Source organism: Columba livia, chromosome 6 (genome assembly GCF_036013475.1).
Source record: "Columba livia isolate bColLiv1 breed racing homer chromosome 6, bColLiv1.pat.W.v2, whole genome shotgun sequence".
NCBI lineage: Eukaryota > Metazoa > Chordata > Aves > Columbiformes > Columbidae > Columba > Columba livia.
In genome coordinates, this window is record NC_088607.1 from 22792224 (window position 1) to 22815437 (window position 23214).

Here is a 23214-nt window from a genome sequence, read left to right on the forward strand (position 1 = left end):
ACAGGACAGAAAAACGTCATTCTGAATTTGGCCTAAGACTCTTTCACATCAGTATCCTACCATCAGTACTGTCCAGTTCCAGGTATTTCAAAGACTAGCAGAAGAAAGCCTTGAAGACAAATTTGCAAAATAGTCACCAAGAAAAGTAGTCCTTCTTATTATCCTTTACACTTAGGGGTACTTAAACTCAAGGAAGCTGTCTGTCCCTTCCAAACATCCTTAAAAGTTTGTTTTCATTTGCAAGATTTGTCTATACAACAATTACTACTCTTGTAACACATAAATATCTGATTATGTTTGATCCCATGAAATTTTAGCTTCAATGATGTACAGCAGCAATGACTCCCACAGACTGATCTGTGCACTGAATGAAGTATTTTTCCTTCAGCCAGAACTGAATTTGTTACTTTCCAGTACCATTAAAAGTCTCCCTTTCTGATGACAGCAAGCTATCCCTAAACCGCTATTCTAAACAAGAAATGGTCAGTATCTCTTTTACAGAGAAACTATTTAATAAAGTACTCTGCAATGACCGTAACTCATAGAGATTCTGCAATCGGTATGAAAGCTACCGACAATGCATTCGCTGCACCTTCTGCAAACGAGATGTTTCTCTCCAGCAGTATCACCCTTTCTGTGTCCCTGCACCGAGGTTTAAGGAACAGAGCTCAGAGCACCTTCCTCACAGCTCAACACCCAGGTCCAGGTAGAACGGAACCAAATCCCCATCATGAAAACTACCAGCAATAACACAGTCCTGAAGAATGATGGTATATACATGGTTTTTAAAGTGTTGCTGGGCTTTCTGAGCACACATCAGCACAACTGTAGCATACTAGGAAGAGACACTCCTCCCTTGATGGTAGGAATAAGCGTAACAGCTGAACAAATTAGCTACTCACTGGAGTATTGTTCTTCTGAACTTTCCATCAGACATAATTCCTACCTGCAGGATGTGAAGTTTGCAGCAGACAGTGCCTTCATGACATTGTTTTACAGAATTACGAAAGTGGCATACACAAAAACCAGCCAAAGGATACAAAAAAAATTACTGATAGTGGTTACTTAGCTAAAGGACAGAAAGGAAGAAATACACTGAACAACCCACTCAGAGATTCTGATACAGCAATTTGTCCTCTTCATTCACCCCACAGGGTTAGACAGGGTTGAGGCATTGCCTCATACTCCTCACTGCCAGGAAATGGATCTTCTGTCCTGATCTGGCCAGAACCACCGACAGAAGCTGAAGCCAAACCCCTGTCAGTGTGCTGGCTAGCTTCCCCTCCATCATCCAAAAACCTCGATAGGAAGTGTGTGACCCTCTCCCCAATTAAGAAACCTTCCATAGCCAGTAATTCATCTCTTGCAATTACAAGTGGCCCCAAAACAGATTAAATTCCTTGCTATCCATCTTCAAAGCTATTCTTATTTGATTTCAGTTTTTCTTGTATTGACAACTAGACAGATATGTAAATGCTGCTAAAAAGATCTGGTATTACCTCCCTGATGTTAGCCATCAGGGCTTCACCTGGTCAAATCATCTCTCCATTTATTAGAACAACAATTCCAGATGATTCAACAGTTTTTAAAATATTAAATTAAGAGACATCTCTAATGGGTCTAACGATGAGGTCACCACTACTTCTGAAATGACAGAAGCTTATGCAATGGTTTTGAATCATTTGACACTGGCAATGACCAAGTATCAATGACATTGTGTTTTTAGGGCATATGAAAAAAGGTCTTTTGGTGCTTTAGAGATGGGTTAGGACGAAGAGTGCTCAATCTGGGTGCGCCACAGACATTCAGACCGGTCATACACCAAACACTGCAGCTACTGCTACCCCTTCCACTGCACACAAGCCTTTGGTGAATCTGCAATGCAATCCAGTGACACCTGCTTGGAAAGTCATTATTTCAGCAGGTCTTTTGAAAAAGACACAGTACGTGGTCTATCCACAAACAATATAACAGGGTAAAGACCTGCCCTTCATATAAGCTACTCTTTTCCTGTTTCTCTGCTGTTATCACTGAGAATCCAGTTTAACTATTTCCAAAGAGCAATCTGTGTTCTACTCAATCTATCCATTTTTACCTTTCCCTGATATACTATTGACAAATAACTAAAAATAGTTACTTGCTAATTAAGGAGCCATTGGGTGGGAATGGGAGACACAGCAGGCACCTTGCACAGAGGCATGTTATGCAGACAAGATAAAAGGTAAGAGTATTTGCCTTGAGCAAATGCCATTTTCCATTTCATCCCAAAAAATAACTTCTGGCACAGACAAACTACCTAGAGCTTCAAAAAAGCTGAATTCAATGGTGGGCACAAAATGAAAAGGTTGACTACAAACCAACATCTCCTTTACGTTCCTTTTAAAAACATTCTGAAAAGGACTTCTTTGCCTATCAGTTTTCCCTCTTCTGCCTACATTTCTCTTCCAGACCTCAACACCTGATACAGTAAGTTTGTTTTCTAATATGGAAAACATGTATCCAACTTCCTTTGGGTGTTGCTGACAGAGGCAGAGGAATGTGACTCACTTCCTGTTAGGGTTTTTTTGTGGTTTTGTTTTTTGGGTTGTGGGTTGTTGGGGTTTTTTTTTGTATGGTTGGTTGTTTTTGGTTTAGTGTTGTTTTTCTTTTTTGTTTTAATTTCTGCTAGTTTCTTCTGCTAGTTTGTTTGTTTAATAAATCCATCAGCAAAGTCTGTGGCTGTGCTCCAGGCTGTGACTTTCTGCTCCAGAAGATCCGACGCCTGCTCCCACAGCCAACCAACCAGCCACCCTTCCCCCTGTAAAGGGCAGAAGGCTCAAAAACACCCCTGTGCAACCTCAGCAGTCAAAAGAGCCTGCAAGTCAGCAGGCAGCTAACACCAATGTTTGCTGCGTCTTATACCTCCCATTCAATCTGTATGCTACCCGCTCCAAGTAGTAAGCTTCTGGATTCAAGGACCTCCTCTTCCCCTCTGCATTAAAATATCATTTAAATAACAATCACAACTCTGTGAATTAACAAATTTCCACAAAGTTACAAAAAATGCACACACCTCAAATTTGCATGCAGGTTGCCAGCAGCAGTCTTACAATAAGGTGGCCTTGTAATAGAGCAGAGGTGAAGCGTTTTTTTAACACAGTGATCAGCTGATTGTTAACCTCTGTGGTCTCTTCAATGTAAAGGCATAGATTTGAACTAGGTAATATGGGGAAAACGGGTCTGCTTTAGTTACAGCGTCTAATGAACCACTGATCATGCAGAGATTTTTGTTCAAGACTGCTTAAGAATGAAGTACCAGACCCCAGGACTGCTGATCTACATCAAGTTCAACAGAAAACACAGCGACTCCACTAAGAGCCTCCAAATTTAAATCTCTACAGATATAAATTACAAATGGAGCAATCCTCACGGAAAAAAAGTGCAACTACTGAAATGACTCTGTGCTAACACGCCACTGAGATGGAAAGGGAGCCGTACCTCTCCGAACAACTACTTCAGTCTTTAATCTAAAGCGATTTCCTTGCAATCACTCACAATAACCCGTTTTGTTTAAAGACTTTGCAGTTAGCTATTACGTTAGAATATACTCTGAGGCTGCACACTTCTTCACAGGCAAGACGAATGCAAGGTGGTCAGCGATCTGCATTGACAGGACATGCAGCAGACAGATGAGGAGAGAGATCTGATCATCATTTATCCTACTACCTGAGGGATCTGCTGCTCCAGCAGTGGATTCCTGCCTGTTTCCTTGCTCTGTCACTAAGTTTCATGGCCTGAAAAACATCTGTGCCACTGTATGTTATTCTTGTAGTTTTCTTCCTGAAGAAACCAGGTAGAAAAAGAGACTGGCTTGATAAGGAAAAAGAAAACAGGCCATCTGGACAAGATGACTGCAAAAGGAAAGGAAATCACTGACTCCTAAGCTGCACATTAAGCTGTTTCACAGGACTTCCCTCCCGCAACCTCTCCACTTCCTTTTCCCTAAAAGTGCTTAGATTTATGGGTTTTTTTCCCTGTATGCCAGCAAAGCTTCACTATCGTTTAGGCCAAAACACTGATGCTATTATCGCAGAAGATCAAAGCACAAAATACAGGAAGTAATTCAAGGTATGACTTTTTTTTGCAACTCATTATTCCCCAAAGACAGGGAAAAGCCCTAGTGAACACAGCAAGCTCAGCTCCCAAGATCTGGTATTTCAAAGCTGCAAATTACACGTACCACTCTATAACACCAGTAAGAAGAATTAATACCTAAACAGGGCCTGTTTAACTCATGCTGTTGGGTTTCAAAATTTAAATTAATACCAGTAGATTAAAAAAACCCTTCAATCCGTACCATGCTGTCTTCCTTATAGTAATTACAAAAAACCCATGTCTAGATGGTATAATTAAAAGAACAAGTTTGGGAAAATTAATTACCCGCCCATCCCCCAGTATTTTCATGATCCCTGTAAATCAGAAATTGTTTTATTTAAGGGGGGGAGGCACATTCGGGTTTTATAGGCAACATCAAGACTGATATTTTCTATCTTATGAGTGTTTGTCCTCCCAGTCTTCAGAATATCTGAATATGGTGGTGTGCATCCATACCCATATATGTGTGCATCTCTCCCCCTGTCCCCAATTTCTGTGTTAAAACAAAATCCTAAATGACTAATTCCACTACATAATCATCCAACTGATATATCACATGGGCAGAGCTATCACCTGATCTGCCACTGGGGCATCTTGAGCCAACCGTAAGTTATAGCAGCTAGAGGTGGTTGTTCCCAGTGTGGAAGAAGAAAAGGAAGCAGCATTGGTTTTAGGTATCTTCTGACAGCAAGGTCTTCAGATTCAGAGACCTGGATTCCATCCAAGCACAAGAAGGTGTTACAAACCTTTGTATCTACTTCTTGCTATCTGTATCTTAGCTACTTCATCTTCTTTCCTCCTCCAAAGCCTGTCTCTCCCACCTAATCCTTGAGAATCCAACCTTCTCATCTTCCTCGTGCCACGCTTGCCAGTCCTTTGCTGGTCACCTGTCAGTTCCCTGTCTAACATTTCCCCTTTGGCAAGACAAGGTGACAGATGCAGTACCCTCCTGATGGAATATTTTCCATTTCATTAGCACCCAAAAGCCTACTAGCACCTCAGCGCGTCCACCATTTCTGTGAACCCATTCATTTCCCAGAATCAGATGTCTTTTTTTTCATCAGCCGTAGTCTCCATTTCCCACAACTTACAGCTCCAACTTCCACCTCCTTTAAGGACCAGTGTGTATGCTGGCTTGCCCCAGCTCACAGCCTCTGGGTGCCCCCATACAGGAGCTCCCTCCTGTCCCCTTTGTACTGCAGAGCCCAGACTACAGGACAGTTTCTCAGCTTTGACCATACCCAGTAGGCAGGGACCTACAGCTCAGGAGAAACCAGGGTCAGCCCCAGGCTCACACACGCTCACTGGCACTGGGATCTCCAGAATTTCTAACCAGCTCTACAAAGTCTTAAGTATGCTTAAGCTACATTTATCCCCTTGACATTGTATCTGTCAGCTAATTTTCATGGGAACATAAAAGAGTATTCCAACTCTAATGCAATATCAATAACCACAGATTATATATATTTTGTATTTACACTTCTATTTTTCTTAATGCTCAAAACCACAGTAACAGCTGTTCATGATTGTTCATATTCATTTTCCTATCCCACCTATCCACATGAGCGAAAGACACCAGCCTCAATATACAGATCCTCCAGAGTGCAGACAAAACCCCACTATGTTGCTTAGGCAAGTTACCAATTTAGGAATTAAAGAGAACTCATAACTCTGGAAGGCAAATTGAGGTGTGGTGTGTCGAGGGTTTAGACTGCGGGTGACAACAAAAACCCTGGCAGATGCATTGTTAACCTCCTCTCCCCCCGCCACTTCCACTTTTTGCCCCTCCCTCTCCCCCTTCTGACTAAGTACAGGCAATCGGGAGGAAAAGAAGGACAGAGAGAAGAGAGTTGGAAAAACTAAAAATGTTTTACTAATGCTATGAATAAGAATAGAGAAAATAATACAAAATATACAAAACCAATCTTGAAAGTCTCAGCAACTGCAGAGCTGGCACCCAAAGTTCTGGATTGGACTCTGCAGCCAACCGGAGCTGGATTCAGTCTCTCTCTAGGCCTCAGTTCGCAGGGACGACTAGCAAGATCCTCTCCTAATGTCAGCCATAAGGAAAAAGGGACAAGATCCTCGTGATCTCCCACTTTTATATGAAGTATTCACGTGAATGGAATGTTATACACAGTTGGCCATTTTCTTGGTCACTTGTTTCTTGTTGCCCCTCTCGCGAGATGTGAATCTGTCCTTATCAATAAGTTAGCATTCCATTGCTATGTTTACCAAAACATGTGTCTGGTTCTCCAGGAAAATGCAGCTAATATGAAGGCTTTAGCTGACAGGCAAATTCACTAGAAGAGAAATTTGTTTTTAACAAAACCAGGACAGGTGGTAAAGACTAAAACTACAGTAGAAAATTATGCAATCATTTTAAGTAATAGCCCAAAAAAATACTCCATGCTTCCACCACCTTCTGATGAAAAATTACATAGCAAAGTGCTGAAGCTGACTCAGCTCTATTTACAAATACTTTAAATACTTGTATCTCTTGCTGAAAAGTAAGCTCAAAGTTTTCCAAGGCAAAGGTAATGTGTATTATATACTGTGAAAACACACAGTGTGCTTTAGTAAATGTTTATCATTACTTACCTGCTGGAACGAAGAAAAAAAAATGAAGCAAAGTACAAAAATCTTCCAAAGAGAATTGACTTTTTTCCCTTTCCAATTTGTGTACCTGTGTTGGGAGGGTCTTTTGATAAAGCCAGCAGCCAACCAGCACATGCTGTTTAATGGTGATGAGCAGCATGATTTGGTGTGATAAGAACAGCTCAGAAGGCTTGGAAATAGCGCTTCTTGAAAATCAATAGAATCTGTTAGGGGCGGAAATCTTCACAGAACCTCAGATGTATGGACATCATAGATCTCCCTATGCAATGAACTTTCCTGACATAAAGCTGCTCTTTAGAAGAAAGTAAGTCCCACGGTGCAAAGCACAGCCTGTGCAAAGTCATACAACAAACAGCTCCTCTAACCAGGAATAAACTGGTTTAGAAAATGTAGCTTTTTATTGGAACTGACTTTTAGGTCTCCTTCTGACAGTGGACATTTTTTTCCAAAGCAGCACAGCAGAATGTCTGATATCCGTAAACTACTTCAGATCTCATAGTAACAGAATAAAAACATTACATTCACTGTTTAAACAAGTGCAATCAGGAAACGCTCTTACAGAAATTGCCACGTCAGATTTCAGAACCGGGTGGCAACTGGTTTGTAATCCCCAGTATGGGGCCTTCCAGATCTAGCGCCATCTTACAGAAAATCAGCAGCTGGCACACAAAGATTTGAAACATCATACTGATTAAAGTTACATTCCAATTTGAAAATTTTAAAGCCATAGGAAATCTTCAGACTGCTGAGCTTTGGGGGGAAAAATGCAATGCTGGCTTTCAAAACAGGTTTCTGATCTCCTGGAAAATACAGATTGGTAATGCAGTAAAGACCAACACCTCAGCAAAAATGAAGGTCCCCCTATTGTAGGTGGTCTCAGCCTCACCACACACATCCTCACTTTCTCCCAAACCACCTGTGTGTGCAAATGGTCATGAGGAACCGGGTTAATCTCAAATTGTTAAGAGATTGACACACTTCACTGGAGGTAGATGCAGAAGAATATGGTAGAGTTAATCTTACAACTGCCTGGCTCTTGGAAGGGCCAGGGGGCTCTGATGAATGTATTTATTGCTGTAATCTTGAGCCAAATGCCTAAGGGTAACTGCTATTTCAAATCCTCTAAAGCCTGTGAAAACAGATAATCCATTGTTTAAAGATTTTAACTAAAAAAGACCAAGGTTGCAAAGCCTCAGGCAGAAAGAACAATGAAACACTAGACAGGAGAGCACTTTGCATTAGTTTGCTGCCCAGATATTGCTATGCTCTGCACACTGTACAAGAACCAGCAGCAATTGGACCTTTGTGTTGAGAAAGAGCTTTTACCGAAGAGGGAAGAGAAAGGGGATTCCTCTGCCCAATCTCACAGCTACCTGCACCCAGATGCACTATACACCAAAGGTTTTAAGCCTTAGCAGTGATTAGTTATGCCCAATATGAGCTACATTAAATAGGCACAGAATTTTTAAAGCACTTGGCACTTGCTCTGGTAATGAGGCCTCTTTAAAAAAATGCCTCAAGTTGAATACTTAAATACTGCAGTATTCAAAAAAAATCAGTAGTCATTTATAACCTCTGCAGCTAGTACGCTGAAAGCATGACGATGCCGCACTACCCGTGTAATGGCAATGCTGACCTTGTGTAGGAAGTCTGCCAAGCCAAAAAAGCCACACTGTATGACTTGCGCTCCAGGAGAGAGACCCATAATCTGAGTAACCACGACAGGGGAAGAACTACTCCTCTCGCTGCTCTCATCTACTGCTTCCTAGAATTTGCCATTTCCAAAACGAATAAAAATTGTTAATTTCAACATTTCAAACACTTCCTCATCCCCGTTTAAGATGCTCTCGGGTGACAGCGACTGGACAAAGAGTCTTCTGCACCAGTATTACCAACTCAAAACTGGATTCAGAACAGTACTAGTCAAAAGTCCTTTCTACTTTTTTCTCGTATTCCCCACCGATCTCTTTTCCTGCAGTCTCAGTGAGGCCAGCCTTACAGGCAGAAGAAAGGAATGAGAAGTCTCCTCACATTCACAGGATGGATTTCACTGCAGTACCCAGTCTCTTCTTGTAGCTTTAGAAGAAACAAAACATTCTTTTTGCTTCTCCTTCCTTTTCCTTCCAGACAGCTGGAATCAAGCTAGATGGCAAGATTTTCCTAAAAAAAATATTACCTAAGGATAATTAATGGTAGGAAATCTAAATTTCAGATTTGAGTGTTAGATTATATCCTTATATCTGCGCATACAAGGTCATTTGATTTCATTTGGCTGAGAGTTCCCTCATCTCATTCTCGCCATCGCGGAAGTTCTGGCATGTGTGCTCACAAGCTTTGCAACCACTTCTCCAGCTTTGTCAGCAGTTCCATAGCTACGCTGGAAGACAGCTCTGGTAAAAGGTCATGACTGCAAAGGAACACAGAACTCCATGAAGCCGCAGCAAAAGTCACATATATCTCAACAGTGCCATTGACAGAGGCTGTATAACACAAGTGCCAAAGGGCTGCAAAGACAGGACAGAAACAGCAGAGCTCCCAAAACTCGTTTTCAAGACTAATGCCACCAGTCCCATCCTGGTAGAGCAACATGAGATTTCTAAACCACTACCTCATGAAGACCAAGCACACTCTGCATCCCTACCTAATGTTTTCTCCACATGAAGCCTAATGACAGGGGAAAAACAGAACCTTGCATTCCTGGTTTACACTGGGTTCTGTATGAAGAGGAGCTTGTCTTTATTATTTTTTTAAGCTTGCTCATTTTATAACAAAAACGACTGAATAGGCTATAAGTCCAAACAGTTTATAGATATATCCTTCAAAAACAGTCTTGCTTCCAGTACAGACACTCTATCAATTGCCACTGCTTTTTCTTTCAGCATTGCCTCTCGCTGATCTTCACCCTTGCACAGGATGCATTTCAGGAAGATATAATAGCAGGAAGGGGAAGGGGCCTGAGCACTCACAGCAATTTGAGTCCCCAAAGACCTGTCCAGAATAGCATCATGGGTCAGCCTGTCAGTGGCAGGGTACTAGGAAAAGATGTTGAGGAAAACAGAGAAACTTTTTTTTTTTTTTTTAATAAACAAAGGATGGAAAATCCAAGAACTATTCTGTAGAAACACTACTAGTGTTCTGACATAATGCATCTTGTCTTTCCGGCAAATTGCACAGGAACACAAAGATAATGCAGCACTACTCATCAGAGAAGCTGGCAGGTCCTGGAGTAGGACGCGAAAAAGTATAGTGTAGAACCTGTGACCCCAGGTCTGGTCCGTACCTTGATCAAAGCAACTGCTTTCCTCCTCCCCAGGACACAGCTCTTTTAGAAATGACTACAGCTATGATGTCTTCAATCTTTTCCCTCAGGTGAAATCACTGATATAACAAGTAATGCAGTGTCCAATTAGAGGTGGAAAAGATGAGGCAGCAATGAAGGGCTCCAGCTACTGGCTCTCAGACTGGGCACACAGCTCAGCTCTTACCATGCTGCCTGTTTCCAATATCCTTTTGGAGTTTGTCATGACCACTGTTAGTAAAGTCTAACCCAGATAAATTTGACATTTAAAAACGTTGCCAGACTGATGCAGACAGAAGTACCGTAAGACTCCTCTTCAGCTTGCATCATGTGACATTGTACTTTTAAGGGGATCATTTGGCATGTGTTCAGGTGGCGACACCTCTCCTTTCCCCCAAAGAGAGCTGTCCTGGCACTCGCTCAACTCACCCTGTCCCCTCAAGGCACTGTGGTGTGCCAACACAAAAGCATTTGAGCCTGACTGGGTTTCTTACTGATCAACTGAAAAGTAACCTTTTTGTCTCCTGGAGAATGATAACATAGAAAAAAGAAGGCTTGTTTTGTTCTGTTTACTTTAATTTCCACATCACTCTCCTGATCCTGCTTGCTAAGTGGTTATGCCAGTCTTGGGAAGCGTCAGAATAGGACTGAATTGTTTTCCTCAGGAGTAGCATCAGCTTAAATGCAAACCAAGAGGACAACGTTCAAAGGTATCTTCACCCTGTTTTCATTTAGCAATGCAAAAAAGCTAGGACTGACATACAAATAAGATAATTACACAGTAGTTCTACCACGAGCAAAGGAATTAACTGTAACAACCTCAGAGCAACATTATACTCAACACCAGCTGCAATTACAACCATCCCTGAACACTAGCTTGTTCTTAACCTGCCCACATACGCAACACAAGACCAAAAGGGACTTCTGAGCTGTGCCTGCTACCACAGGCGCTGTACAATCACATGTGGTTAGTGAGGAACTTGTATCTAATAGTAATGCTGGGAAAGGCATATTTTGTTGAGGCAAAGCAAGCCTTCCTGCAGAAAGCTCTGTGTTTATATGTTTATGTGGACTTGGGCCATGGAAACATACTCTGTTCCATGCACAGTTACGGGATACTACCCTACAGACGCTAACATATAACAGCACGTTTTCATGGTAGCCTTGACTCAGGGAAGTAGACTTATTCACCTCATGCTTTGATACAAGTGGTCAGATCTGAAAAAGGAACATGACGGAAGGATATGGACAAAAGCCTGCAGACAAAACTAAATCAGGAGACAGTGACAGATCTCTGCTTGGGAGGAAGATGATGATGACTCAGCCATAAGTAAAGTACATGCAGTTTGAGCTGAAGTTATCACTGACTGAATCCAGAACATTTAATTAAAAATTAATAAAAACAATGTAGTTACAAGTAACAAATTAAAATACAGTATTTGTAACTGAAATGGGGGGCAGGGGAAAGCTTGATGTTTCAGAGGTATTCTGCACAATAAATCAGACATGGAGACTAGCAATTTTTGCGAGGCTTCAATGCTCAAATGAATCTGCCTCTTCGCGGCTGCTGGACTGCGCCAGGATCCCACTTTATCCCACTGAAAAGACAGATTTGACACTGTGATAGCTCATATCATTCTCCTGAAAGCGGATTCACACAGCTGATGAAAGATGGAGCTGCGGCGTCCTCACGCATTGCCACTCTGCACTGATCGATGCAATGTCTACACTGCCTGCACTTTCTAACACCTCTGCAGCCCTCAATAACTGGAAGGACAAGCAGTTCACCAACAGGAAGGTGCCAATGACTTCAGTTCTGTAGCTCCACAACTGAGACAACTGATGCCACTTCAAAGACATTTTTGCACTCCAAACAGACCCACACACAGGTAATGCCCAGAAAAGAAACACAAACAAGACACCGGTGATGACAGACGGCAGAGGATGACATTTTAAGGAGTCAGTCAGGACACCAGCCTTTTCTCCACTGAAAGTTTCTGCCTTTAATTAGATTGCACAAAGGTCCCAGTCTTACTGTGTTCCTTGTTCACCTTGGGCTGTCAAATATTAAGAAGTATTCAATTTGCTGTGAAATTACATTATTCATCTGCAGCAGGGATCTAGACGCAATGTGCCACTGTGCTGGGCCACTCCAAGCCTGACCTCACCATTCGTTCAAAGCTAAAACTTCCAGCAGTGCAAACACCAGACTCTGCAGGAGAGAAGCCTGACTCTTTACAGAAAAAAATAATAGGCCATTACCTGACATTCTGACATTCAGCTTGCTTCCACAGCCAACTATAATCTCAGCAGTCAAGGTTTTGACTTGAACAAAAACCTACCCGTGACCTGGTCTGACTTCTCTGGGACTGGCATGGACCACAGTAAGGTTCTGGTTACCAGTCACAGGGAAACCCTGGCTGTTGACCAACTTACCAGAGGCAAGGGCAAAGCCCATCAACAGCTGCAGAGCATGCTGTAACATTCATCATTTGCAAAAGCTTTCAACATAAAGTGTGAGTGGCACAGAATCATTGCATCAGCATTAGCTAAAAAAACCAAACCAAATCAAACAAACCAACCCCCACAGCCACCAACTAAAGTGCTCTAAAGATGGGAAAGGTAGTTCAACTCAGAAGAGACAAATTCATGTAAATCAATTATCAGTGAAGGTATTAAAAATGCTGCACTGAAAGCAGTCCAGGATTAGGAGCAAGTTAGTGTCACTCTGGGAGGTGTTGAGCTTACCTTCTGCTCAGGTATCTGTTCTGCTGTCATTTTCTACATCTGGACTAACATCCTCAGTTTTCATTATACTCAGTGGAAAAACAAAAAAGAACTTCCAGAATATGACTGACCTCACCAAATGCAGACATCTGGTTTAGGGGGAAATTAATTGCACCCTAGTATATCCTTATTACAAATTACAGTGCCTAGCTCAGATGTGGACACTTTGGTTGTAGATCTTCATGTGCAGTCAGATGAGTCCAACCCTCATCATCCAAGAGATGACAGAACTGACTGTCTTAAAAGACCTTTCTGACATGAAATTTCCCATGCACTTTAAAGTACCGGTAGGGCTAGCAAGCTAACACAAAGCCATTCAGTAAGGGGCTCTTAAGACAAAAGTAGATATCTATAAAATGTTTTGCGGTTCTTCTAACCTTTCTAAAGTAAATCTCAAGTTTCCCCTTTTTTCTAAATTGATCTCTACTACTTGGAGTCTACCACAGCTCAGGTCTGTCATCCCACTGCTTCCTTTGAGGCATTTATAGCAAAGTAATTGAAAATTTAAGAGTTAAGACCTGTTGAAGAGCTCTAGAAATCCACATGCAAGCTCTGATTTTACTTTAGAAGTACTGCCAAGCAAATTAGCATTAATTAGAGATAAGCTCAAAGACCAATAAAATATTAGGCTAATAGAAACATCCGGAATCGTAAGACTAAACACGATCAAAGAAAAACAAGTAGCTCCTTCACATAATCTAATGGTCCTGACATAGAAGCCTTCCAACATGAACCACCCAGAGGAATGCCATATTCTTGGAGAGTTTCCGATACAGAAATGAAGGATTTAGGAGACTGGAGAAACAAACAGAGGAGAAAGGGCAGGGTGCTGGGGTTGTACGCTTTCAAAGAGACTGACCAGATGGCAGACCAGAACTGCAAAAAGAGATTAAGAAAGGATAACACTGTCATTTTGCTGTCCCTCTTTCCTCCCTCCTTGTTGCATCAGCTATGTCAACCCAGCTCTCAAGTGAGCTGCTACATAGAGTGGAAAAACATACATCAATAAATAAAAGCAGCAGTGATCCCAGTCCCAGCGAGGGCTGTGACTTGGCATGTCATTTAACACATGCAGTTTCATGTTCTACTCTCTCCCCCGCGGTGGAAACCCTTCCTCCCTGAGGAGGCCCCTGCAAGCCCTTGTCTCCTCGCGTGAGCTGCAGTGCTGGGACAGGCAGGTAGGAGAGGAGGGGACAGCCACTGCTGCCTTTTGCTTCACAGGGAATGTCCAAGACAATCTTTTCCACTAATGCAGACACTTCCAAATGGGGAAAAAAAAAAAAAAAAATCAGAATAATGCACAGCAGCACAGCGAGAACACAGATCAGACTAGTGCAGTACAGCTGTACCTGGATCCCACCAAAACCTTAGATCACATTCCCTCATTCCCATCCCACACTCAAAACTCACACCAAAGCCCTGAAGACAGTAACTGTGGTGTGACACACACACAGAGCACGGAGACCAGCGTTAGGACCTGGACAAGTCCTGCACACTGAGCAAAGAACAAAGCATGTCTCTCCTTTTTGCCCTCCACTGATTCTGGAAAAAAAAAAAAGAATCTTGATATTTAATCACTGTTAGTTTTACTGCTTAACTTTTTAATTTTTATTTAATGACAAATACTAAATTTACTTACTGGAAAGAAAGTGTACAGTATTTTAGACTAAGTTAAGGTTTTAACATTTCAGCCTGAGAGCAGCTGCAAACATTGCTGATATTCAATGTCTGCAACCCCAGCAGGAAAAACAACTTTGGTTACATACAGCTACAAACACACTTGGAAGAGACAGGTATTTCTGAACATCTTCTTGGTGTTATTAGTACATAAGCAAGTTCTATGTGAAGTTATCCTCACTTATTTTGCACTATCCACTTTACTCAACAAATTAAAAAGCAGGCTGAGTCTATATATAGAGACAGACTGAGACCATCCTTCTCCTTGTTTGGAGAGTTTGGGCAGCTTTTAAAAACAAGCAAACACCAATTCCCTCTTCTGTGAAAGAGATCTTGTGACGTTACCCAGTGTAAGCCACAAATATTTTGAGAAGGTCTAAACTGTGTTTTATAATCTTATCAACTCCCTCGTATTCACTGCTAGATCAGTTAGCTTACTGAAAATATCAGAGCATGCAAGAGCGTGATGGTGCAGAAGATTAATTCATCATTCATGTCTAGAGATTTCTACTGCATTTTTAATAGGGCACATATGGATTGAGTCAAGCGATCTATATAATTTCCTTTTTGGATACAGGTCTATATCAAAAAAGTCCCCAAACAGCAATTGCCAAAGGCCTGAGACCTTCAAATATCGCTATGCAGAAAGAACAGTCAGGGCTCTGATGTATGTACTCCAGTAAATCTTTCAGTGGCGATTTAAGACATAACTGTGCTCCACAGCTCTGCTGGAGATTCCTGCCTCCAGAACAAGATAAGCAAAGCAGAAATCCTGCCTGTACCTTCGCTGCTGCACAACACAGCCTGGGATTTCCAGCAGCTGAAGCACAGGCACGTATTTCCTTCTGATTTTGCTGTGGTGGGAAAACTGCCAGTGTAAGGGCAGGGGGCACAGCTCAAGAAAAAGAAAAAAACTCCAGCCTTTGAGACTTCCAGAGCTGCTGTCAGAGCACCCAGAGAACAAGCGTGAGCTGCAGCAGCAGTCGCGCCTGCAGACTGTGCTGTTACAGGCCAGAGGTGAAGTGCCTCAGTGCAGGCATAATGAAACGCAGAGCTTCACCTCTTCGCATTGCGTTCAATTAACCAAAGCAACTACGTTCAGGCAAGCCACAGAGAATTTTACAAAGACAGCTAATGTTGCGCTAGGCCTTCTAAAAATACACTCCCACCATCAGCCTTGTACCAATTCTGTGCTGTTCAAAGCCTGTCATCAGATAACAACAGCAACTTAGATGTATTTGCATTCAATCGCACAGACTGGAAAGACAGCTAAAAAGGGAGAAACTGAACTCAAAGGCCCTTGCATCAGCAATGGCTACAAAAAGGCTAGAGAAGCAGAGAGAGCAAACAGGAGCGTTCGCCCCAATTATTTCCAGAATCCGGGACAGATCTGGCACTCGTGCAGCCTGCTCATGTGCTGCGGCTGCAGCATCACTGCCTTACACCCGAACTCCACTGCAGCTGCCTGTTGAGCTGGAAATTTGATACACTGCAAAGGTTGCTGACAGCCAGGGGCTGTTCACTTGTCTATAAAATATCCTGTAATAAATTACATTACAGACTAGGGAAAAGGATTCGGAAGAGAGAGAGAGAATTAAAACACAACCTTATGAGAGCTAAATGAGACCAATTAAAAGAGATTTGCTACAAGTGCTGAGGGATTTTGACCTGAGCTGTAATCAGGGATGGATAGCATTCCTTTAAAAGAGGAAAATGAGCAAGAGATCATGTGTAAACAACTCTGCCAATTAAAATGAAACGGATTATCTTATCTATGCAGCTCTGCCAGAGTATCACCGCATGTTCCAGATATACCACAGAGAGATCTGAGATAGGCATTTAAACCTCTGAAACAAGGCTCAGTGATGAGGAGATATGCTGTGGTTCAGGTCACACTAAAGCTTCATCTGAATTTGGGTATGTACCCCTCCCCCCTTTTTTTTAAAGAAATCATGGAATTATAAATGTTAATATAAAACTAATCTCGGGCTTTTCTACCAGGTCACCTACGTGAATTCTGATGTAGATCAGACTGAACGTTAGGCATCACAACAGTACACCGTGCCTTACAGAAAAACCACACAGCAGATAGCACCATCACTGCAACTATGAGATACTGCTGAAAACACACAGCTCGCCAGCACAAGCGTTCATGTCCTTATGAACACTTGCACGTATTATTCCATACCTTAAAACAGTGGTTCTCAATTTTTCTGTATTGCAATCCCATTTTGCTGTCAGATGCCCCAAAATGCCTCTCTCCTCAGGGTCAGCAAGGGCAGGACTGGCTCCACTCTTGATACCTCGTTTGAGAACCCATACCCAAGAGCAAAATAATTTCTGCGGCAGTAGTTAAAAATCTGCCATCGATAGATGTACCATTACTGCTGCTCTGTATCTTTGCTCTGCAGCTCATTTTCACTGCTTTTGGAAATGACCAGTACTTCCTAGGTCAAAATCGCTTATATATATGCACGCAAAAACAAGCAGTTCTAAAAGGGTTGGAAAAACATTGAAACAGAGAAAGAAAAGACACATTAAGACACCGTGTTTGAGAAGCAGCACCAAGGAAAACTGTATCATGGACTTAGAGAAAAGCAAAAACTAAAAGGGAAGAACGAAAAAAAGAGGAATTCGGTATGAGGAAGAGACTTTTAAAAAGAAAGCAGTAAGCACACAAGACAATAACCCTAAGAGATATGTACTTGTTCGCAGTGGCTGACAGTGGAAAAATTCTAGAACATTTCACACTGTTTGCCAGATTTGAGCACAGAGATTTTCCATCGGCTCTGATATGGTCTAGTAGACTCAGGCTGATTTTGGAACAAGCCTAGCTTTTAATACAGAACAATCACTTTCGTGTGGCGCAAAGTACAAATTAAAAAGCCCTTCTAGGCTCAATCTGCCAAGAGTTGGATCGGTAACCTCAGCGCCATGAAAACAGCTGCACTGCTGTGCAGTGCAGAAACACCATCCAAACCCACGGCAGGAGTGCCGCGGGTGTCCCTGCGCAGCAGTCCTGCACAGCTCTGCTCAGGGACCGCTTCCTGGTGCGGGTGCTGAGCCAGCTCACATGGCCAACGTGAGCACGTGTGGGCACCCAACCCGATAAACTCTTGAAGCTGATGCCGAGCATGTAATTATTTCTCGCTCTCGGGGTGTTCTTGTACACGAGGTGTTCTACCTTAGCAGTGCTAGCCTTAATTCTTCTATCATCCAAATTTTCCAGCCCAATTACTGTAGGTGATTGACTGCACATAAACTAGAAACTTATGATGAATTTTTCAGGTTATCTCTTTGCCACAAAGGGCAAGGTTACGTTTCCTAATGAGAAATGCACGTTCGATTAACAACTCTGAATACTTCTTTGGCAAACTTGGCCACAAAGAATCCCAGTGTGTAGAAGTGTAACGTGTGGTTAAATTCAGATATATGACATTTGCCCACTTCTAATTCAGGCAACACAGAGTTTATTCGGGCAACACAGAGTTTATTCAGTCTTGCATAAGCAAACAGGGGTGTCTCGTGCTTCATTTATCACTTCACCACTGCAAATACGTTTTAATGGCTAAAGAATGAGAAATACTATAGACACCATTCCCCACGTTCCACCAGCTTTTCCTATGTAACGTTTTCCTTCTGTCTTCATGCTAGCACAACTGTACTCGCTGTTGGCCTCCACCGAACACAGCCCCTGGAGAGCAGCGTATGCAGCGCAGTCCAGCTGCTGTACGAGGGGACCGAGCATCCTTTGCCCCGCTGCGTGCTGACTTGTTCAGCGGCCTTCGACACCGCACCGAGCGACCCGGCCGCTCGCAACATGATGCCGTGCCCCGAACAAAGCCGGAACGAGGCCGGGAGCACAGCTCCCGTACCGGACCGTGCGCCCCGCCGGCAGCCCGCTCGAAGGGGCTCCGAGCGGAGGGAGCCACGGCAGCTGCGATGGGGACTGAACCGCCGCTCCGGGCCGCGGCTCGGGGCTCGGCGCCCGCCAAGAGCAGCTGGGCAGGGCTGTGAGACCTCCGGCCGCCGTTGGCGGGAGCCGGGCTCCGCTGGCGGCGCGGCCAGGCCCGGCCGCACAGGTGGCGGCGGGGCGGGCGCGGGGCTCGGGCTGCGCCTCAGGGGCGGGGGCAGCGCCCTCCCCGCCGCCCGCCCCAGCTCGGCCCCAGCTCGGCCCCCGCCGCTCTCGTCCCGCGGCCGCTCCTCACGAACCTCCCCCCGCGCCCGGGGCCGCCCTCCCCCGGACGGCACACAACTTCCCCGGCCCCGCCAGCGCCGCTCGCCTTCCCCCGCCGACGCGCGGGCCGGGCCGCCACCGCCACCCCGCTGCCCTCCTCCTCCACCTCACCTGCCGCAGGAAGGCCCCGCCGGGCGGGCTGGCGGGGGCAGCGCACGGCTCCCGGAGGGCGGGCGTCCCCCGGCGCCGCGGGGAGCTCTCAGGCCGGCCGCGGCCCGCCGGCTCCCGGCCGCTGGGCGTCCCTCCGGCCGCTGGGGGAGCCGCCGCCGCGCCGGCCGGCCGCCATCTTCCGCGCGAGGGAGGGGCGCGAGGCCCCGCCCTCCGGCCGCCTCGCGCCGGGCCCCGCTGCGCCGGGAGCGGGAACAGCGCGGGGGAGAGGCCGGGGGGCGGAGCGGGGAGGCACCGCCGGTACCGAGACACGCTGCGGCGGGTTTACCTCTCGCCCCCCGCCTGCAAGCGCGGCCGCTCGCTGCGGTTTTGCGGGGGACGGAGACACCGCCGCAGCCCGGGATGACAGGGCACGGGTGCAGCTGCGGTCCCGGCGTCGCGGAAAGCGTGGGATGCCCATGAAAGCAGTAGGTAGGGAGTGACACTGCCGTGACATCCCCTGTGGCAGCAGCCTCCCGAGAAAAACAAACACGCACGGTGCAATTTCCTACTTGAAAGACAGAAAATTGTAGCAGGAAGCCAGAACGGGATGTGGAGCCACATCACAGAACATGTTTTCTCAGCAGAGGATGGAGCGCAGCAGGTTGAGGGCTGTGCCCATGGTCTGGTGCTTGAATGGGCTCCGCAGGAAGCACACACCGTGCTACAACAGAGCGAAACAGAGACAGGAGCAGGACCCGCAGGTCAAAAGCAGCAGAACTGGCTGGTGGCAGAAGAGAAGCGAGCACAGGGAAAAAAGCAGGGGCCTCATCCTGGCAAAGTGCTGCTGCTTGTCCCTCAGTCAGAGAATCGCTAGAGGCGCAGTGTGTCATTCCCAGGAAATCTCAAAAAAACAACAAAAGATATAAATTCGCTGTATAGGGGCCTGATCCTCTATTGAAAAGTTGAAAAAGCTTGAAGGTGACTGTTTTCAGACACATTTATACAGGGCTTTTCATCTTCAGCTAATCAGTTTGCACCTGAAGCACTGACCATGCTTCTGCAAGCCTGTTAAGCCTGAGTTAGCAGGTGAATCAAATAAACAAAGTAAAGCAGACAAAGCTGTGAGCAACCACATCTTAATGCGGTTCAAAAGCCTGTTCTGCCTCTGGCCAACAGCACCCCCACCTCAGCAGAGACTGATGAGGCAGCTGCTCCCAGCACCTGCACCGAGGCTGTGGTCCCATCACACAGCTCTGTGTGCTGCCAAAATACCCAGCAGCACATATTTCAACACGTGACTGCATTTCTGTTGAATTAACCCAAACACGTGCCACAGTGCTTACATCAGATTAACCACCGTCCCGCTGCCTGCAGCCACCCCAAAGCTAGCGTGGCAGCAGCAGGTGAGACCAGATCTACCACAGGCCTTGCATTTTCCAAAACAGCTGAGCAAATGTGAGCCAATGAAGGGAATCTGTGGCAGTCCAGCACTGTGCCACGTGCTTGGAGCATTTTTGAGCCAGTACTACATTCTGTGAAACTGGATTTACTGTTTCAAACCACAGTTTGATACTCTGATATCAAAAGTGTTTTGGTAGTTCCTCTCTCTTCCTCAGTCCAACTAATCTCAGTTACAATGAGGGAGGGCAATCATTGACAGGAGCATATGTTGTACACTATACTACCCTAAAATATGCCCCACCTCTCCAAACGCTTCCTGCTTTCTCAAACCACCAGAGCAGGATTCACCTGCCTTCCTTCTCATTTCACCACATCACTACTCTTAATCCCTCTGTCATCTTTGTCTTTCTAGCTGCCTCCTATGTAGCTTCCTTTATTCACTTGCAAGACACCTTTAAATCCATCTTGCATCTTCACTCTGTTCCCCACACCAGCCTCCTCACACTCCAAACTGCTCCAAGTGCCTGGCTTTGTTACTCCCTTTCCATCTTCTGGGCTGTCATATTGCTCTATGCCCATCTTGCTCAGCACATGCCATCCCTGCTAACACTGCATTTCTCTGAAGGAACTTCTCCTTCTTAAGGTTACATAAGCAAACAAACAATCCTTCCCTGGATATTCAGTAAAAAACTAAGTTATAATGAAGATTTCTATTTGCTCTCTTCTACTGAAATTTTCGTGGATCAGGAAACCTGTTACTTTCAAAAGGGAAGGTTGAAGTATAGCACTGTATAAAAGAAGCAGCTCCATTAAGTATTTCTAATAGGTATAGAACATATTTACTGTTATTGTAACAGATGAGAAAGTGTTCAAACTTGCTGACTTAGGATATTTAAAATAATTTCAGCATTAATATTATTTTGGAATAAACAAGGCTGAAATCTGTTTACAATTCTTAAAAACATTTAAGACAATCTATCTCAAAGTTTGGACCTCTTTCATATAAGAAAAATACGACAAATCCAAAGCAATGACACACAACAGTCTTATTAGGAAGCCATGACTGCCATTGTTCCTGATTATTGTTTGAGATATCCTAACTGCTTTCAGGAACTGACATAAAACTCTGTATTTCTTCCTCCATGTCATACAGCCAAGAAGGCATGGGATGCAAAATCCATGGTTGTTGCCAGTGGAGTCACTGATCTCAAACAGGCCTTGTTTTTTAGCAGGACCTGTTACAATAAAACATGGAGAAATGGTTTTCAACCAAAGGAAGTGGAGATTCAGGCTAGACATAAGGAACAAATTTTTTACAATGAGGGTGGTAAAACACTGGCACAGGTTTCCCAGAGAAGTCATGGATGCCCCATCCCTGGAAACATTCAAGGCCAGGCTGGCCAGGTCTCTGAGCAACCTGATCTGGTTGAAGATGTCCCTGGTCATTCCAGGGGGAGTGGACTAGATGACCTTCAAAGGTCCCTTCCAACCCAAACTATTCTACAATTCTATGATTCTATGAGTAGAACATATCCTTCCTGTGTAAGTGCTTTTTCCAATTTATTTTTAACTTTTAAACATGTAGTGAGAAACAAACAGTTGCTTTCTGGAACAGGAACAACCATGCAGGAGTAGCACTGCGTTAACTACTGATATAACCTCTGTGATGTTCCAATGTGACCAAGGCCTCTGAAGCACAGCCTTGATGCCACTTTTGCCTGCTGTCCTCTGTTGGTATCAACACTACACTTTTCCACATAAACATGGAGAAATAAATTATCATGAGACAGTATTTCATTCCAACAAGAACTGGCCAAATTCCAGCTCTGCCAATATGCAGTCATATGATGCATTAACAAAAAGGTTTTTCGTCAATAGATTTCATCCAGCCCATCCATTCAAGGGTAATTATGAGTAGAACTATGTAAATTGTCACAGATTAGGGACAACCGCCTTTCCCTTTAGCCCCATCCACCTGAGCTTTAGAAGACCTCACTGCTGCATAAGGAACTTCCAGACTCAGATTTTACAAAGTCAATTATTTACATCCTTACACTGTGGCCAGGTTATCTTAAAAACCATTAGCATATGCATTTTTGTTTTGTAATACTTGTTAAGTATAGAAGAAATTGCTTGCTTGAAATTCTTCATAATACTACGCAACAACTGGTAACTTCCTATTTCTTACTGGCAGGCAGAACATTCCTGCAGGTGAGGAGTTTTCAGGCACTAAGGCTCTCGAGGGAAAACTTCATAACTCTCCACTCAACCCACGTTAAGTGCCCCCAAGGCCCACCTTCCCCAATTCTAAAATATATGCATACCAAACCCAAATAAACAAGTGTTCCAGGTGCATTAGTCTGTAGTCCCAAACTTTGCAAATTCTCAGGAAAAAAAAGCAGCCATCTCTGATATGTAGCAGCAACACCACCCAGCTGCTCTGCATCGCTGTCCATCCGTTTTTCCTAGCAGTTTCTACAGAGATCAGTCTCATTATCTGCATGGAGAAATGCAAAAGCTGAAGCACAGAGCACCCGAGTGGCTTGATTGCAGTCACCCTGCAAAGCCCCAGCAAAACCAGAAACAGGTCACAGAACTGCTAGTCAAATACTCTATTTGTGTACATTATCAGTTCACATAAAAGGTTACAGTTTTTGTAATAAAATAGAAAGGATATCGAGACTCAAGGTCTAGTTCTGCTCAGGCTTCTTCCCACACCTCATACATATTACAGCATAAAAACATCCTGCCAGACTTCGTGCCACTAGCCCAGCAAGTGAGAGCAGACCAATCCTGGTTTAAAGGGCAATCTGATTTGGACACCAATAAAAGCTACCATCAGTCATAGGTCTCCCACAGAGTAATCAACCTAAGTGTACAAGCCTGCATGTACATATATTAGGAGAGAGGGAGGGACCTTAGAATACCACAGTCAGACACTTCTCTTGGTTAGGAAGATGGCAAAATGCCA

At 44.3% G+C, this 23214-nt stretch overlaps 1 protein-coding gene across 3 annotated transcripts in view; it reads right to left on the reverse strand.

The window, feature by feature from the left end:
- NDST2 (N-deacetylase and N-sulfotransferase 2) overlaps window positions 1-19071 on the reverse strand; it is a 137778-nt gene extending 118707 nt beyond the window's left edge. For all 3 annotated transcript variants that reach the window (XM_065067531.1, XM_065067533.1, XM_065067530.1), the window contains exon 1: window positions 18864-19071. The gene's annotated coding sequence lies outside the window, so the exon portion shown is untranslated. The remainder of the gene's footprint in view (window positions 1-18863) is intronic.
- Between the last annotated feature and the right edge of the window lie 4143 nt (window positions 19072-23214).